The sequence below is a fragment of the Misgurnus anguillicaudatus genome, chromosome 17 (assembly GCF_027580225.2).
Source record: "Misgurnus anguillicaudatus chromosome 17, ASM2758022v2, whole genome shotgun sequence".
NCBI classification, from domain to species: domain Eukaryota; kingdom Metazoa; phylum Chordata; class Actinopteri; order Cypriniformes; family Cobitidae; genus Misgurnus; species Misgurnus anguillicaudatus.
In genome coordinates, this window is record NC_073353.2 from 10,289,102 (window position 1) to 10,303,136 (window position 14,035).

General features: G+C 40.1%; 1 protein-coding gene across 1 annotated transcript in view; it reads right to left on the minus strand.

The window, feature by feature from the left end:
• The window catches only part of LOC129451454 (uncharacterized), a 49,949-nt gene extending 36,348 nt beyond the window's left edge, over window positions 1-13,601 (minus strand). Inside the window, exon 1 of the transcript XR_012358273.1 lies at window positions 13,457-13,601. The gene's annotated coding sequence lies outside the window, so the exon portion shown is untranslated. The remainder of the gene's footprint in view (window positions 1-13,456) is intronic.
• Window positions 13,602-14,035: the final 434 nt, after the last annotated feature.

Below are 14,035 nucleotides of genomic sequence, written 5' to 3' on the forward strand. Positions count from 1 at the left end.
GTGTACGAAGAAAACTGTACTGCTGTAAAAAGAGTTGTGTGGATTAATCTTACCTGTTATGGAGCCTCTTCAAAGGTGCGCCCCTGTTCCAGTTCTCTGTGACTGTAAGTGGAAGAGAGGAGAGGGCAGCATTCGGCTCGGCATGACAGTGTAAAACTCCCCCCCCCGAAGTACAAGAGGCCTCTGGGAAGGCTCGTGCCACGACATTCTACTACACAAAGGTTTGCGAGTACACCTACCGACTGGTTGCAGTGCAGTTGCCTTAATTCCACTGCCCACGAGCAGTAATTGTTGTTGAATTGCCTGTTGAAAGTCCAAGTTATTACCAGCTAAGAGAACGACTATACGAGGCTCAGCTACCGAATATTATTTACCTCTGCTTTTTGCTACGAGCTGCCAGAGTGAGCAGCCAAAGTCCCAGTTACCCGTAAAAGTAATCCTCTGTGTTACAGCTATAAGCCTGCAGAAGGAGAGAGTCAGAGTCCAGCACCTGTGAAATACTTACCTTGCACACCGCTACGAGTTACCTGGGTCAGAGCCAAAGTCCCAGTTACCTGTAAAAGTAATCCTCTGTGTTACAGCTATAAGCCTGCAGAAGGAGAGAGTCCGAGTCCAGCACCTGTGAAATACTTACCTTGCACACCGCTACGAGTTACCTGGGTGAGAGCCAAAGTCCCAGTTACCTGTAAAAGTAATCCTCTGTGTTACAGCTACAAGCCTGCAGAAGGAGAGAGTCCGAGTCCAGCACCTGTGAAATACTTACCTCGCCCACTGCTACGGGTTACCTGGGTGAGAGAGAAAGTCTTAGTCACTGTCAAGTAATACTCTGTGTTTACAGTTACAAGTCTGCGGAAGGAGAGAGTGCGAGTCCAGTCGCCTGGGAGAACCTACCTTGTTCACCATTACGATAGAGCTGAGGAACGGACTGCTCTAACGCATGATAAGTGTCAGGTAGCCACTCCACGGAACCCAACATTTATTGTACCTTTCTTTTAATCTGCCTCCAGGAGAAGAGGAGGGCGCCACGGGATCACGAAAACAAGGCATAGGAGCCTTGTCCCCCTGTCTTCCCCCCGGCCCTCAGCAGTGCCTTGGACCCCCGGCACTTGACCCCTCTCTTCCCCCCTGTACGGTCCATCTGGAGGACAGAAGAGGAATCATTTTAACTTCCCCCTTTCCCTTTTCCAACATTATTTTAAGTAATTTAAATAAAGTTTCATTTTAAATTATACTTACGCTGTGTTTGTCTGGTCATTGGGTTGGGTTTGGGACCTCCTCGAGGTGGAAACTAGGAAGGGGCGTGGCTGTTTACATCTGTGGTCCGCCCCGACCTGTGACAATTGCACGAGTTTAAACTCAGCTCCGTTGTGACGTAACTAGCTGTTTCGTCACATTCCGTTTGAATTTACCCGCCCACCACCCCACTCGCAGGTCTTCACCCACCAGGTAGCTAGAGAGCACAGAGCAGTCACTTCACTGATATCCTCTATACTGTTATTATGGCTCATGGAAATAAAAGCGCTATTTGGATATTATGGATTATACTCCCACCTACTTTTAAAAACAAAGTTTTAACGCGTGGTTATTTAAACCTAAAATGTGATCTCATATACAGTGTGTTATGACGCAAATAGTCCTCAGATTGTAGGCGATAAGACGTTCATGCGAAATCTGATGTAAACAACAGACTATGTATCTATATTTCACGGATTATACGCATTTGTGGACAAAAATGGTCATTGGATGTATTTTATTGGACTTTCATGGATCATTCACACATCTGAAACAGACTTGATTCGATTCTTGATCGTTATATCAACACAAAAGGTAAGAAGTCACGTTATATTTTGCATGTTGTCATCTTCTGTCACAAAATACTACATTTATGATGCTAGAGCATCTGTATCTCAAAACAGAGATCATACATTGATGCTAATCCCGTAAATTATACCTTTTAAATGTATAGTGATGTTAATATTATTGTTTGTTGACTGTGGGCTATATAGATATTTTTTGCAGGCTAGATAGTTTGCAGCGTGGTTTCGAAAGTAAAAAAAAATGAACCGCTTTATTTTACAATTCTACAAGAACTAAGTAATAGTGCTTTGCCAAACTAAAAGTGTTTTGCCAAACTAACCGAGACCGGGCCTTACCGACCCGGCTTTTCTGACGAGGCTAACGTACCCCCAAATCTCTTATAACTTTAAGGTCCGGACCTCCCGCTAGCTTCTAGCAATTAGCACGTGGTCCACAAGCAGTATACATCCCCCGCCGGGTCTAAATTTCTGTAATTTGCGAAAATAATGCGTTTGAAAATGTTTTATAACGGGAATATGTTAGCATCCAGGGAAAACGAGTGTATTGTTGAGACTGCTACATCACAATTTACTCTGACTGGAATCATTATGTGTCATGAGTTTCTTCTCCTGTAGTGTACTTATTAGTGATACGTTTCTACTTGATTTGTCTGTTGGCAACATAAACCGTTAATAATAATATATAAAAATAACAGTATGATCTGTCCTGCTCACGATACCACTGAGCATGCGCACGGGCACATGACGTTAGTAGTGGGGCGTGATCAAAGGAGCAGCAGCTCATAAATATGTAATGACTAGCTCAAAACAGCACAATCTGAAATGCCCTGAAACAGAGGCTACTAGAGATGGGTAACAATCGTTTCCTACAAGCTATTTTGAGCAAACAACTTTTGAAACATGCTTTATGGAACTCATACAACTATTTAACTTGTGGAAAAGCAGTCATAAGATGGGCAGGAGGGGGGAGGAGGACCATAACGTGTCTGGCGCACAACCTCAACATCATCGCTCTTAGCCACCCCCCTCTGTTTGCTGATTGGACCTGCAGATTTTTGCCGGAGAAAGTGAAACTCTACACAGCAGTCCCAGATGCTGTACTGAAGCGAAATGAAAATTAAGAAAGCTGTTGTAACACATCAAAGTTCCTTTGAATATCCACCTATATTTACCCACTTAAATTCATATCCCCCTGGTTCACTGCTTTACCAAGGCCATAGGGTGGCGGTACCCATGTGTGCGAGGGCCCTACCAATGCTGCTTGCAGCTTTTATTGTTTATGTTTCAACAAAACATCCTGTGTCACACCACACATTTCTACAGCTCGTCTGTGTTATTTAGACTTTAAGCAGTTTGTGTTTTATTGATTTGCTCTTTGTTGCAATTCATTTTTTGTGTGTTGTCATTCTTTATTTCTATTGTCTTATTATAACCCAATAAACTGACTTTATTCAGGCTATGGAATTGATTTATTCATGTTCATCAGACTCGAACATTTGCCAAGAACTATACAAATTAAAGGAACAGTATGTAAGAAATGTATATTAATGAATCATAAAATGGCCCTGATATGTCACTAGACATTAAGAAATCATTTTCATTTCAAATACTTATATCACTGACAACAGTGGTCCGGCCAGGATATTGTCATCTAAAAAGTGGAGTTGCAGCCCTCAACTGATGTTTATGTTGTCATTTTGTGTATTGGCCACCAGTTGTGTGACTGCAGTACCATTTTTAGCCACAAGTTTTGTGATTGCAATACCAGTTTTGGCCACAATCCTACATACTGTTCCTTTAAGTATACAAGGTAATGCTTTGGTTATGAAGCTGATGTCAGTTCAAATGACCAGGATCTATTAACCTGCAAATCGAGTTTCATAACTGAACACAAAAAAGTGATCAGTCATGTTCAGTTAACCCTCAAGTGATGCTGGAGACAAATGTGGGTAAAATGTTTCATTTTTTAAATTCCGCTCCTTTTAACACCCCCTAAGCACACCCAAAACTTTGACTTTTTATTCAAAAATGTTAAATTGGTGAATATAATAAACTCCTTGAACTGTTAAGTCAAAGATATGTTTTATTCAAGTGTAAATTATAAAAAGCATTTACACGTCATGTAGTAGAATTTGCCACCTTGTAAAATACGTACGAATGGCCATAAGATGCGTTGGAAATTCAATAGAAGAGATGAAGCTGATAGACTTCAACATATTACCGCACCTCATATCAACTCATGAGAGTCTGTAAAGAGGAACTAAATGAAGTGGTTAAGCGAGTGGGAGACCACTTAAAACATTGTTCATGCAGTAAAAATTAAGGGGGGGGGGGGCTGTCAAAGAAAAAACAATGACACCATTTATCTTGCAATCACTGTGAAATGGAGAACTGAACAGGAAGTGTCTTTAACACTTCATTAGTTTATCAAAGTAAAATGATAACAAAACTGCTGTGTAAGAGCTTAACTAATAACTAAAGTCGGATGTTATTCTTAGAAACTGAGAGGAAATGCAGTGAGAAACTAAAAGTGAAAAACTAAAAGTGAGAAGTGCAGTTAGACAACAAGACATTTTTATCATCACAAGTATCTGGTCACATGATCTAAAACATATAAAATATGAACAGCACTTGTGTTGTGAGGAAAAACATTACAGTACAGCCATTACACAAAACTGTTTGTTTAATCCTTATAATGAGAATTTTAATTAACTTTAAAAGTCATTAAATTGCTAATGTTCAATAATAATTAAAAAAATCATTTGAAACACTAGTGTGGCATATGTAATCTGTGTTCTTTTGAAATGGTGTCTGGAAACTTTCTTTACACATTAACCACAATGCAGACGTGTTAGATGTATGTTCTTTTGCAATCTACTTTGTGTGCAAACAACCTACAAAGATTTATACATCTGTATTGGGTAAAGAGTTATAATTTAGTTTCAAGGCATTAGTTCAATGCATCTTTATACTCCATGTCTGTAATAACAAATGTGTATATATATATATATATATATATATATATATATATATATATATATATATATATAATAGCCTACAGCTGCATATAGTAACAGAGCTGCGGTCTGTATGCAGTTCAGCTTTAGTCAGTGTGGCCGACCACTAAAATAGGCAAATAATCTAATACACAAAGACAATACTAACTTTACATTTATGTCATAGATATTATCTTTATGTTTTACATTGACAAGCTGATGTAAATGCATAAACGTGTTTATGAGTAAAGTGAATTATCCTAATGTTTTGTATCATATTTGCCGTCTAGCTGTCCTATCCTGAAAGCACAAACATGAATGGCGCCACCTTGTGCCAACTGTGCATTGTATGTCCAGATATTTTTTCTGTGACTTTACATCAAAGCTTCTTGAAGATACATAAATGTAAGGATATGACAGACCAGATGAAGATACAAAACACATGTAAGTTTATTAAACACAATGGTAAATCAACAGGTTGGTAAGTGATGATAGAGTTCCAATGTTTTATGGCAGGTAAGTTATGCCATAGCGAATCATGACTTTTAAACAACATGATCTCACAAAGTTCCGTGGGATAGTCACAGAATTTTCACATTTTTCCATGGCATTCTCACGGATCTCCGCATATTTCCGTGGCCCTGCCATGGACTTTCTTTTCCGTGGCATTCTCACGGAGCTCCGCATATTTCTGTGGCCCTGCCATGGACTTTCTTTTCCGTGGCATTCTCACGGATTGGTTACTCAACTGCTTTTTCCTATTTTCAAACCATTTTCGCTTCGGTTTATTTGGTGTTTGCGTTAGTATGTCACTTCAAGTATTGGTTTATACTATTTTTTTCTGATGTATTCTTTTATATTTTCTAAACTTTAATCAATTGTCACCTGGCGTTGGGGTTAGAGTTGGGTTTGGGTAGGGATGTCATTTTATGTAATTCTAACCCTAAACCGAAGCGACAATGGTAAGAAAATAGGACAAAACAGTTGAGTAACCACTCCGTGAGAATGCCACGGAAAAGAAAGTCCGTGGCAGGGCCACGTAAATATGCGGAGATCCGTGAGAATGCCACGGTAACCTATAGGCCTTTACTCCAACAAGCAGACCACAGTTAAAACATAATATCAAAACCACAGTCAAAACCAAAACATTATATAAGAGACATCACTCATCACATCTCATATGAGACGACAGTTTAATCACATTATACTTCAGCAAACAGTGAACAGTGATATACCACCAAACAAGATATTTTTATAAAATTATTATGAAAATGTAATTGACACAGACTTCTATTTCATGCACATAATGAGCAGTAATAAACATTATTCACAATGAAAGCAAATGTGTATGATGACGCTGAGGAGGTAAATTTACTGATTGACCAGTAATGGTCAGATCATGCACCTCAGGTAATACTAATCCTGTGCGAATAGACCAGCTGTAAATAAACACTTACATTTCGTCAGTTCCTGTAAGTTATTTTTAACTCTTTCGCCGCCATTGACGAGATATCTCGTCAATTAAGAGAAAACGCTTCCCCGCCAATGACGAGATTTTCCGTCTTTTATCCACCAGGTGGCGCACTTCCGCAACTTACACAACCCGGAAGTAGTGCCTCACGTTAAAGAGAAAGAACTCCGTGTATGTTTTAAAGATCGCTCTGCATCTGATCTCTATCCAAAGTCCTTCACAAAAATTGAATTATCTCAGCTTTTTGCTCAAAATTGGGTGTTTTTGAAGAAACCTACCCATGTTTGAGAGGTGTTTACAAGAGAACTAATGAAGGTAGGATGAAACGTTTTGTTTTTTTTTGTTTGAAAGCAGATGGTCTGTTCTTTCATCTGATATATTGTTTGTTTATATATTTAAAGAAGAACATTTTCTGGAAGGCATTAAACTTTTGTGAAAATTATGAAAAATGCTGACGCTGGCAGGCAACTTTTTTTAAAAACGCTGGTGGGGAATGAGTTAAATATAAAAGCACTTAAAGAAGCATTCACTTGCTTTCTAATGAAGAACAAGTCAGTGGCAAGTCAGATCCTGCATGCACGACACAGACTTTAAAAGGTCAAAATCACTTCTCAGAGACACGGAACCGAAATTAAACACAGTGTTTCCTCTTTGGTCCAATTTTGAGCTATTTTCTTAAGCAAATCAAGAAAGCCAAACTTTCTTTTATGTGAAAGTGACACCGTTTTGCCTTGTGTCCTGTCTTTCCACATTTAAAGCAAGCAAATTCCTGATCTTTCCATCTTTTCTTTGAAAAATTTCTAGCAATGTGAACAGCATTTCCACATGCATAGCAAAGGATAACGCCTTCTGAATTTACTCTTGCAAATCTCCTTTGTCTATGATGAAAGCCATCAGTTAATCTAAAGCATTCTGTCCTGCCAAAAGCAGCCACTGGATGTCTGGATTTGGCACCTTTCATTTGACTATTATTGTTGTAAAACTGTGTCATTTTAGCAATAATGTCAAGATATTTAGAGAAAGGCATCACAAACTTTGACACAGCAGAATGGGTGAGTGGATCACATTTGTTAATCAAGGCAGACTTGAAAGTGACATCATTATAGTAATATCAGGATTGCCACTGAAAGTTTTAAATGTCTCCAATAATCGTTTGAAAACGCTGCTGGGTGCTCCCCTTTCCTCATGTGCATCTCAGATATTTTATCCCAATCAACTGACATCATACCCAAAACTTCAAGAAGGGCCTGTTTCCTCTCTGACCTGTTTGCAGTTCGGTCCTTTACTTTCTGAGTTAAGGCTCCCGATAAAATATAAGGCAGAGAGATCGTTAGCATAACAGATGCATCACCGTCAGTAAACTTATACAGATTTGCATATTGTTCCAGATTCTTTCGAAAATCGAATGGATCCTGCTTGGCAGGGTTAAATTTCCCAATGTTCTTGATCACAATTTCTAGTTTAGTTGGATTAAAAGCTATGACCATGGTAGAGGTCATTTTCTCTTCCCTTCGTTCACAACCATGCATCGTTGTAGTCACATGAACTGGTGCCATTGGAAATCTAACTGTAGGGTCAGTGTACTGCCTACTGAATGACTGAGAATCTCTTTCCCAATCATCATTTCTGAAAGTGGGATACAGCCTTTGATCTACACCCTACATCTAATGCCACTTTTCCATTGCATAATACCCCACGGTTGGGGTGGGTTTGGCTTACTTTCCACTGGGTAGGCCTACAGTACGTAGTACCCTACTTTTTTAGTACCACCTCGATTGGTATGCTAAACGCAAGATTAGCTTTATCTTTGTGCTTGCGCTGTCTTGAGCAAACCTGTTGTCATCTGTGCTTTGTTGTAAGTTCCCAAACTGACCTTTAGTGGTGAAAAACATCCACAGGCTGAGAATCAGGAACACCACATTACAACGTGAAACTCAGCATGTAAGGCATTTTGCAACTTAAATCAGGCTCAGCGGAGCACGTCGACAAAAACTGTCATGTGAGACAGCTGTAGTGATTAACGCGATGTGCAAACATTTATATGTGGTGGTCAATTTTGATTTTATAATGTCACAGCAGTAGGCGATACGCCAATATAATGACACGCCTATAATCCGTCCCACCCTGAAGTGGTACTAAACTCGATGGAAAAGCTAACCAAGCCAAAGTGAAGTGAGATGACCCAACCTGACCCATGTGTTATTATGCAATGGAAAAGCACCATAACAATGTCTTACTAGCATTTTTCCTAGTTGTGCAATTCATTATCATACACTGACAGGCTGTCTTTGCTTCCTCCAAATTGTTGGCCAAAATTTCCACAGATGATTTAAGCATGTCATTGTTAGTTCTAAGGAGTGCAATTCAATCTGCATCTTGACCTTTTCTGCTTTCCATATTGTTTTCTACAAAAAGTCAGCTTTTCAACTCATCGACTCTATCATAAAGTGTATGCAGTTTATTCAGGTTTGGCATATGATGTTGGCATTGTTTAAGCATTGTTTAAGTTTCTCCCAATGACAGTTTTTCTAATTTTATTACTAAAAACACCTGTGTTGTGTTAAGTGGATGGCAAGCCATGGAAAGACAGTTCAGGGTTAAGTTGATTTCAGCTCTTTAGTGTTTGTTCACTTTTATTTGCTTATAGACAAATATAAATTCCGCCATATCTGCAATGCCTTTGATATCTGCAATCAAACACACACACACACACACACACACACACACACACACACACACACATTCTGGTTTCCATGTTTTGTGGGGACATTCCATAGACATAATGCATTTTATACTGTCCAAACTGTATATTCTATTCCCCTTACCTACCCCATTCCCTAACCCCAACCATCACAAAAACCATTCTACTACTTCACATTTTTTATAAGCTTGTTTCCTCATGGGGACATCAAAATGTCCCCACAAGGTCACAAACGTGATAATTACCAGGTACACACACACACACACGGACGCACACACATAGACAAGAAGTGCCTAATCATATGCATATTCCACATTTTATCATAAGTGTTTTAAGCATCTCTTGGTCTCGGCCTGTCTTGGTCTTGGTCATGACTTGGTCTCGGTTTAGGTGGTCTTGACTACAACACTAACAAATGCTTACAAATAGTTTGAAATATAACACTGTCACAATACGTTGGACAGACCACACTACGTCAGGTTTTTGTTTTATATTTTACAACAGTCTACCTAGCTGCAGTACTTTAGGCTTAACAACAGTTATCAAGTTATCAAAACACTGCTACACTACGTCATGCAAAACCACATTGCTTCAGGCTTTTGTTTTAAACTTCACAGAGCCACGGTGCATTGGGCTTTCTACAATTGCAGTTACTTTAGGAACACACGAGGTTGGGTTAATTCAGTTACTTGAGAATCTTTAGAAACTTGAAAGTCTTACAACTTTGGACATACTGTAGCTACGCTTCGTCGGGCCTCAACCTTGGCTACACCAATTCTCACACATAGATTAAAATGTAACACTGTCACAGTACGTCAAGCAAAACCACACTACGTCTGTTTTTTTGTTTTAAACTTCAAAGAGCCGTTATGTGTCAGGCTGTCACTATAAGAAGTTTCAGTTACTTTAGAAACTCTATTGTTATAATTTTGCCACCACACTACGTCAGATTGATTCAGTTTCGTTAGAATCTCAAACAAAACTGTACAGAATAGGCTTTAAGAACTCCTCATGCTAAATTAAACTAATAAATTAATTCCTCTCCTTGCAATTTTATTTTCTAGATTTTTTAAAACGAGGGTATCCCCTAATACAACAACAAACACATCATAGAAAAACAAAATTCTGTCTTTCTAACCTTTCACTCGCCAGTTATAAGAAAAGATGTATAAACACTTTATAAAGTTTCAAACCTGTTTATCCAACCCTAATCCTAATGAGGTATCCCCTTTTAAATGTAAATAAAGTCTAGTACTAGAAATGAACCCTGTCACCAACTGTGTGCCCAAACGAGTGATCGGATTTATGTGACATATGTCTTTTATTTTTACGGACCCCCCTTTGACCTGTGTTGGTTCTCGAAGTCTCACTTCTGCTCCCATACTATAATTATGAAAATATCACTTTAGGTTATATTATCTGTGTATTGACCCCTTAATCGCCCACGTCACTGTGACGTCACCGCTCTAGCTGGAGGCAAAAAAAAGGAACCCATAGCAGGCACGCTAAAAGTCTGAGGTTTTGACTTTAAATTGTCATCATGTTGTGTTTTTGGCTGCCAGAATAAAAGGAACAGCTAAACTAAAGTTTTACCAGATCCCGGCAGACATTCCTTCACAGAAATCAAGAAGATGTCACAGGTCGGAGCGGACCATAGGTGTCATGAGTCTCGCCCCTCCCTAGTTTCCACCTCGAGGAGGTCCCAAGAGCACCCCAATGACCAGACACACAAGAGCGTAAGTAAACTTTAAAACAACTTTATTTTATTTTATTAAAATGTAGGCGGGGGGAAAGGGAGAGGGAATCTAAAACCAAACTCTCGGCCAGAGAGTATCGAGCCTGGAATGCTCGCGCTTCGTCACGGGGATTCCTCGGATAAGTCTTCGAAGAGGGTGCGCCTTTTTCCCACGTGACTTTATCCACTGTTTCCAACTAACACTGGTATCTGTGTTTCAGGTCGACTTCCCGTGGCGCCTTTCCTCCTTTCTGAGGCAAAGAGAGAGACACGGTGAGTAACACGTTGGGCTGAGGTGAGTACCTTGTGCAGCGGCGTCCGCTTCCGGGGGCCCCGATCGGGAGACACTTAGGCGATGGGCAGATGGAGTTTCCAAGGCCAACTGGACTTCCTTAGGACGCAGAGATGGTTAGTATTCAGTTCTCGGCCCCAATGTATGTACAGTAAGGTAAGTAGTTCTTCGCTGTGGATATACAAGTAGGTATCCCAGGTAAGTAACTTTGGTGTACAGATGTGTATGCAAAGTGGTAACTGGACCTTCTCTTTGGGCGTACCGGGACGTGTGCAGAAAGGATATCTAGATCTTCACTTTGGACCTACAGGGGCGTAGTCACAAGTAAGTTGCTTTTAACTTGGGCATACAGGTGCGTATTCAAAGGTAAGTAACTCTTAATCTGGGCATACAGGTACGTTACAGAAAGGGTAACTGGATCTTCACTCTGGGCATACAGGGGCATAGTCACAAGTAAGTTGCTTTTAACTTGGGCATACAGGTGCGTATTCAAAGGTAAGTAACTCTTAATCTGGGCATACAGGTACGTTACAGAAAGGGTAACTGGATCTTCACTCTGGGCATACAGGGGCGTATTCACAGGTAAGTAGCTTTTATCTTTGGGCATACAGGTACGTGTTCAAAGGTGAGTAACTTTTGACTTGGATCTATGGTGGGTACACAAAGACACAGAATGAATTTTACTCCTGGACCCTCAAGAAGATGGGTGACAGGCTTTGGCCTCTTTGGAGCTTGGGTGACTGGAGAGTAGGTGTTTATCCCAGCACTTGCAACTTCTTCGCCAGGGCAGACTTCCCGGACCACGTTCAGCCCGGTCACCTTTAACCGTAAGCAATAATCCCACGATGACTCAGAGCCTTTGGGTCAAACCTGCAGAGCTCTTGGCTTCGTACAAGGGCAGATGGGGGTATGAATCGGAAACTGCTGTTCGTTGGACCTACCACGGCCACGGCCGCCGCCACCGCGATGGGTGGGTTCAGGTAAGTTGTTTACACCAGGTACGTGTATAGGCGAGTGACGGAGTCGAACGCTTCCCTCTCCTCTCTTCCAACCAACGGGACAAGAGATCTAGACAGGGGCAAACTTCTAGAAGCACTCCACAGTCAGTACACATACACAGAAGTCACACAGCTATTACTTCATACAGCAGCCAATACTTCCCTCCGTTGACGTCTTCTCCCACAGTATTCACACTGTTCCTTACTTGTTATCGTTGCCTCGCCACCTCCAGGTGGGGAAAAAAGGGTCAGGAGTTATAAGCGGGCATACATAGGAAAGGTGGTCACCGCCAGCAAAGCGCACGTTCTCTTTAACAGGATTTCTTCTCGGCCTAAAGAGTGAATGCAGACAACAGGGACACGGCACAACACTGCAATCTTCAGATACGTCAAAAGACAGACTCACCCACTGCACTCCACACACTCCAGTGAAATAAGGTCAGCACTCTACCCTTGGACTGGGGATTCATCCTGGGGAGAATCGAAATCGCTGGCACAGCGAGTAGCCCAGAGTAAATGTCGCAGCCACAACAAGATAACGTCCTCTCAATTTAGCTGGTTCCGGCTCACCCACAAATCCTTCCCACTGTAGGAGATCTGGTTACAGATTCCTCAAAGTACTCATGCTGTGTTCTTTGGGGAAGGGCTATCTTTATTCAGGATCGAAAATTAGCCTTACAGGCCCATTTGAGGACACTTATAGGAAATATATGAGAAAAGTCTATTATTCAGAGCAACTTTTTATTTGTTTACATTTACATTTATTCACTTAGCTGACGCTTTCATCAAAAGCGACTCACAATTGCTATATATGTTAATGGTGTGTCACAGTGGATTCAAACCAGGGTCTCTCACACCAAAGGTGTGTGTCTTATCCCACTGATGATGGGTAATGTAGTCCAGAGACACCTCTGCAGGCCAGCAGAGGAAACCATTCTGGCTCTCATAACAGTTATGATATTTATGTAAAAAAAAAACTAATTCTTAACTGTTGCTTTGAGACAGGACTGGTAGGTCACCTACAAACAAACCAAATTTTATATTACATAGTAATAGAGATGAAATGATTATTAGTGAGTTATGGCAGGAAAAAAGTTGGACAACTGACTTACACATGTCACTTCTGTGTGTCTGATAAAGTCCATCAAGACTTCTCCCTGCTAATAGTGATGTAGAGATGCAAGAATACAAACAAAAACATATGATATTTGTTAAAATGTGACTTTTAAACTAAGGTAACATCTACAAGTGAACATAAACAGATTTACATCATTGTGCTGAAGATCATAATTGATGATGCTGTAAAGCGTCCTCGCAGCCTCGTCTGTTTCACTCAGATCAGAGTTCAGCTTCAGTTTCCTGTTATAATGACAGAGAAACATTTTAAAAACACAGACATTGAATGTAGTTCACCTTCACTCTGTACTCATATTAACATTAACTAACCTGTGAATCCAGATACTGAGACTGATGATCAGACAGATGATAATAACTCCAGTACATGAGATGATAATGTAGAGGTATGATATCTGTTTCAGAGACTCTGATCTGTTTTCTGAAACAAACAAAAGAGTCAAACAACATCTATTATCTTATCACTCAATCAGCATTTATTGCTTTTACTAGTTTCACACAAAGTTCTAGAAAACTAAATAAAACAAATGATGAACTAACCTGTTACTGTTAATATCCATCCTATTGCTGTTGTAGATATGTGACATGAATAGTTTCCTGCATCTGATATCTGTATTTGATTTAATTTCAATTCCATTGGAACTGCTGGATTAATATGCATCCTGTCTGAGGTAAAGTTTCCATGAGTTCTGTTATAGAATGAGTCTTGAGTAAAAATGTTTACATTGTTTCTTTTCCATGTTATATCGTCAGATTGCAGAATATAATTTGAATGTTCTGTATTGTTACAGTAAAGTGTTACTGTGTCCCCCACAACAGCTGTTTGGTTAAGTTGATGCTGAATTCTTGCCACACTTGTTTTGGAGAGATCTGAAGAAAAAACAAAACCAT